This window comes from Mangifera indica, chromosome 15 (assembly GCF_011075055.1).
Source record: "Mangifera indica cultivar Alphonso chromosome 15, CATAS_Mindica_2.1, whole genome shotgun sequence".
NCBI classification, from domain to species: domain Eukaryota; kingdom Viridiplantae; phylum Streptophyta; class Magnoliopsida; order Sapindales; family Anacardiaceae; genus Mangifera; species Mangifera indica.
The window spans coordinates 12,280,499-12,286,498 of NC_058151.1; the positions used below are offsets into that span (position 1 = coordinate 12,280,499).

General features: G+C 34.4%; 1 pseudogene; it reads left to right on the forward strand.

Moving 5' to 3' along the window:
• Positions 1–2,805: 2,805 nt before the first annotated feature.
• Positions 2,806–5,601, forward strand: LOC123198165 (annotated as a pseudogene).
• The last annotated feature ends 399 nt before the right edge of the window (positions 5,602–6,000 follow it).

The following is a 6,000-nucleotide window of genomic DNA, read 5'->3' on the forward strand; positions in this document are numbered from 1 at the left end:
TCCTCTGACTGTACTGTTGAGGGTATTGCTCCTAAGAATGGGTTTGAAATAAAACCTAAGTTTAAGTTTGGTTTGTTTAAAAAGAAATTAGTTTAAATTTAAATTAAATTTTTATTTTATTTTTTATTAAAATAATATTATTTTAATATATAAAAATTAAAATAATATTATTTTATATCACATTTTTAAATTTATAATTGAATATTTTAAAATTCAAATTTAAATTTAAAAAATATTAAACTTAAATTCAAATTTATTTAAATTAAATTTATTTAAAACTTATTTAAATAAAATTTAAATTTAAATAAATTTAGTTCAAATCTAAAAGTCAATCCTATATTAGGATGATCGCATTGACTTCAGATATTTTTCTTTTAAAAGCTCGATACACTTGAGAGTGTACTGATTTGGCTTTTTGGAGACTCCGGGAGAGATGAGCGTATCTCTGGATGCTAAATATACGATTTTTAATGTTATCATTAAATAGTCACTTTTACCCTTGTATCTGACGGAGTAACTAACGGTAACAGTTAATCGGTGGGATTTTGTCAATAATTTAAACGTTGCGTGGGAATAAGTTTTTTGGCCTTTTTCTTGTTATGTTTGAGATATACAGAATACTTAATTTGTGCATACAACCAACGCAGAAAAAATTATTGTAAAAGGCAATTTATGCAGCAAAACTAGGGAATAATCGAAGGCAGGACCTGAATCCTGAGAAAGCAGAGGCCCAAAAGAAAAGTGCTACACTTATGGCGATGGAAGCTACAGCAAAAGTATGAGCAACGCCTGCAATCTTTGGCTTTGATTCCCGGAGAAAAATGGAGTAAGCAGAGCCATAACAGGCCCCCACAATGCAAAAAAGGAATGCCTGGAAAGTATACTGTTGATCGTCAAATATAACTGTCGGTACTAGATTTCCATCGATGTATGTCATCGGAAGCCGCAAGATTAGCATCGGAGCAATGACGGTGAAATTGAATATCAATTCGTCGGAGTAGAGCACTCGCTGTGGCCACCCCTGATGATCACTTATGCACACGACGGGGACGGCGTGACTGAGGGGCAGCACGGTTGTGCACAGTGATCTGAATTTCATCCTGGGAACAACAGATGGACCCAATGGCGTATATGAGAATGGTGATGAGGGCAGTTGTATGTGTGGGATATATAGGAAGTGTGAAGTGGGGAAGATTTCTTTGAAGCTTCAGGGAAAGTTCAGAGGAAAATGAATGAATTACCATGGAAATTGGGAGGAAGGTGGCATGAGGATGCTTTAAATTCTGCAAAATTTTCTTTTTGACAGAAAGTAGACGGAAACATCCTGGAAGTTGGATAATGAAGACTTTTTGGCAATAATTCAATGCCATCCCTAAGTTTTGGTTGAATTACCTTTTATATTATAGAGTTTTTTTTAATAACGTTTTTGTCCTGGAAGTTTGTTTAAGAATATTTTAACATAGGGCTAAATTCATTGAAAGTCAAGTCCAAACGATGGTCTGCTTAAGATTGATGATTGAAAATTTCTTTTAACCCAAACTTAACTTGATTTGTAAAATTAATATTTGAATTCGATTTAAAAATAACTTAATTTTAGATTTAATTTAAACCTAACTCAAACTTAAATATTCAAATCGATTTAAACTCAATTCGTTTATAAAAATAAACTCAATCTTTGTTTCAAACTTGATTCATTCGATCCAAATGACGAGTTGAGTCCAAATCTATTTGAATCATATTCAATCTTAAAGATAAATTTTATTTCTTCTTTCTCCACCCATATATAGGTAAATTTTATTTCGTCTAACCATCTCTTACATGGTTACATAGTGGCTCCAAGATGTCAATATCTAAATTTTTATTAATTAAAATACGTATAAAATAATATATATAATTTTATATACAAATAATAATATATCATTATGTGATTCGGTATTATTTATCTCTAATTTAAAACTACTTAATCATATAATGATATATCATTATATATATATAAAGTTGTATATCTAATACTACTCGTATTCTAATCTTGATTATGTTTGGAGACGTGTTGATGGTTTATCTTAAGTAAACTATCAATAAATTCTTAAAAGTTTTAAAATTTTGTATTTACTCCCTAAAATCTTACTCAACTTTGAATATAAAAAATAATTGATAAATATATATACTATAAGGTTTAACTAAATTTTTTTACCCAAACTTGAATTAACTGTATTCATCCTAAACTTAAACCGAATTCAAGTGAATCGTTTTTATATCAAACTCGAGTTAATCTCAAACCAAACAATACTTAACTCTACTCTACTTGGCTCAATTGCAGTTTAACTGGTCTCCACTCTCTTATAGTTTTAGTTAAAGTACCGATATAAATTATCATTTATTTTTATAAACATGTCTTTAGTATATTGTCTTATAGTTGTTATGTCTTATATAATACAATTGTAATAGTTGAATCATATATTATATTATATATTAAAAACTAATTTTTTGTATTGTTTATATATCGTATTATAAGATATGTCTTTTAATTTTAAAAATAAAATAATAAAAAATTTATTTGTTAGATTATTATTTTAAAAAATGTCACAAACACTTATATAAATTTAAAAATTTCTCATATATATTTTTATTATATTATTATTTTCTATAAAAAAATATACAATTTAAATCATAATATCTATTATATTATATGATATATTTATTATATTATATTAATTTAATATATTTTAAGATACATATTATTATTTAATTATATTATATTATCTCATAAAGACTCCTCTGTTAATAAAAAAACAACTGAGAACGGTGCGTTTAGTCGAAGAATCCTTTTGAGGAGCTGAGGCTCATGATCTTGAACTCGAAAGTAACGGTCGAAAACCCCGCCCAAGTATGACTTCCAAATTTCATGGGAAATCATCTTCGGCTAGCCTCACTCATATCGCAATCTCTATACAAAGCAGTACCCAGTTGTTCCTTCTCTACATCTACTCTACAAAAGCAAACAAAAACACCTACCAACCGGAATACGAAAACCTTCTCTCACATTTTTCAAGAATGCACCCATCACCGAGCGCAAAACCCTGGAAAACAAGCTCATGCTCGCATGATGGTATCTGGGTTCAAACCCACTATTTTTGTCACCAACTGTTTGATTCAAATGTACATAAGATGCTCCAATTTGGACTCCGCGTATCAGGTGTTTGATAAGATGCCTGAGAGGGATGTTGTTTCATGGAATGCGTTGATTTTTGGGTATGCTACGTGTGGTGAAATGGGGGTTGCGAATTCATTGTTTGAGGCCATGCCCCAAAGAGATGTAGTTTCGTGGAATTCATTGATTTCAGGGTATCTGCAGGCTGGGGATTGTGTGAAGGTTATTGAGGTGTTTATAAAGATGGGGAGAGTGGATGTTGCATATGATAGGAGGAGTTTTGCTGTTGTTTTGAAAGCGTGTTCGATTTTGGAGGACAGTAATGTTGGGGTTCAGGTTCATAGCGTTGCAATGAAAATGGGTTTTCATAAGGATGTGGTAACGGGTAGTGCTTTGGTAGACATGTATGCAAAATGCAAGAATTTGGAAGATGCCTTTTTTCTGTTTAGAGAAATTTCTGAAAAGAACTGGGTTTCTTGGAGTGCTGTGATTGCAGGTTGTGTTCAAAATGAAGACTTTGTTAAGGGTTTGGAATTGTTCACAGAGATGCAAATGGAGGGAATTGGGGTTAGTCAGTCCATTTATGCTAGTCTCTTCAGGTTGTGTGCAGGATTATCTGCATTTAGATTAGGTACTCAGTTGCATGCCCATGCTTTTAAAAAATGATTTTGCTTCAGATGCAATTGTTGGAACTGCCACTTTGGATATGTATGCAAAATGTAACAATATACAAGATGCTCGAAAGTTGTTTAACTCCTTGCCCAATCATAATTTGCAATCTTACAATGCCATTATTGTCGGTTATGCTCGAAATGGACAAGGCTGTGAAGCTTTGCAGTTATTTTTGCTTTTGCAGAAATCTGGTCTTGGTTTCAATGAAATAAGTTTATCAGGAGCATTTAGTGCATGTGCAGTGATTAAAGGCCATGTGGAAGGGCTTCAAGTTCATGGGCTAGCAATTAAGAGTACTCTTACATCAAATATTTGTGTAGCAAATGCCATTCTAGGCATGTATGGTAAATGTGGAGCTCTGATTGAAGCTTGTCATGTATTTGATGAAATGGAAAGAATGGATGCTGTATCTTGGAATGCAATAATAGCTGCTCATGAACAGAATGGGAAAGAAGAGGAAACGCTATCCTATTTTGTTTCCATGCTCCATGCAAGGATGGAACCTGATGAATTTACTTATGGCAGTGTCTTAAAAGCTTGTGCAGGTCAGCAAGCTTTAAATTATGGTATGGAGATCCATAATAGAGTTATTAAATCAGGAATGGGGTTGAACTGGTTTGTTGGAAGCACACTTGTTGATATGTACAGTAAGTGTGGGATGATGGAGGAAGCAGAGAAGATACATGACAGAACAAAAGAACAAACTTTGGTTTCATGGAATGCAATAATTTCTGGGTTCTCAGGGCAAAAACAAAGTGAGAATGCTCAAAGATATTTTTCTTGGATGCTGGAAATGGGCGTAAAGCCAGATAACTTCACTTATGCAACAGTTCTTGATACTTGTGCTAATTTGGCAACTGTTGGACTTGGCAAGCAAATACATGCCCAAATTGTTAAACAAAAATTGCAATCAGATGTTTATATATCCAGTACTCTCGTTGATATGTACTCGAAGTGTGGAAACATGCAAGATTCACAGATAATATTTGCGAAAGCACCAAAACGGGACTTTGTAACATGGAATGCCATGATTTGTGGCTATGCTCAGCATGGCTATGGAGATGATGCCCTCAAGGTTTTTGAGCAAATGGAACATGAGAATGTGAAGCCAAATCATGCAACTTTTGTCTCAGTACTCCGAGCTTGTGCTCACATGGGACTCGTTGAGAAGGGGATGCATTACTTCAATATAATGCTGAGTGAGTATGGTTTAGATCCTCAGTTGGAGCATTATTCATGCATGGTGGATATATTAGGAAGGTCAGGCCAAGTTAAAGAGGCTTTGAAACTTATTCAAGAGATGCCCTTTGAAGCAGATGATGTTATATGGAGAACTCTGCTTAGCATTTGCAAGATCCATGGCAATGTAGATCTGGCAGAAAAGGCAGCCAATTCTCTTTTGCAAATGGACCCACAAGACTCCTCTGCTTGTATTCTTCTCTCAAATATTTACGCTAATGCTGGAATGTGGGACAAAGTTTCATGTATGAGGAAGATGATGAGGCAGAATAAGCTGAAAAAAGAGCCAGGTTGCAGCTGGATTGAAGTAAAAGATGAGGTACATACATTTCTTGTTGGGGATAAAGCTCATCCGAATGTGAAGAAATTTATGAGGAGCTTGGCATGCTAATTGGTGAAATGAAGTGGTCTGGATATGTCCCTGATTCAGATTTTTTTGCTCAATGAGGAGGCAGAAGAACTTGAGCAGCAAGATGAGTCCAGAACCTGGATGTGCAATCTATAGTGTTAAAATAAATATTCAGTACTCCCAAATCGTCCTCTAGAAAAGAGAAAAGGCAAACCCGGTTAGTTGGAAACAAATTTGTATCTTGTATTTATGGTAACATCCAGAGCTTTTTGGATCGATCTCTGCATCCCATGTTTCATCTCGTCCCAAGCTAGTGTGCTCCTATGTTGGCCTTTCCAACTTAACTGCATTACAGTTATGCTCTTGTGCAGCCGTGTATGGCTTGCATTGTTTGTGCAGCCACTATGTTTCATTTTGGAAACAAATAGGGAGGAGGTATGATGGTAAGTCAACTGCTTAACCTGCAGCATTGCTGCTCTGCTACCGCATTCAGCTCTATACTCAACGCCTTTTGCTTTTGTTACCGGCTGGACCTTGTAAGGCTAGTGTTCAGCGGAATTCTCAGAAAATTTGGTACTGCCAGAATTTC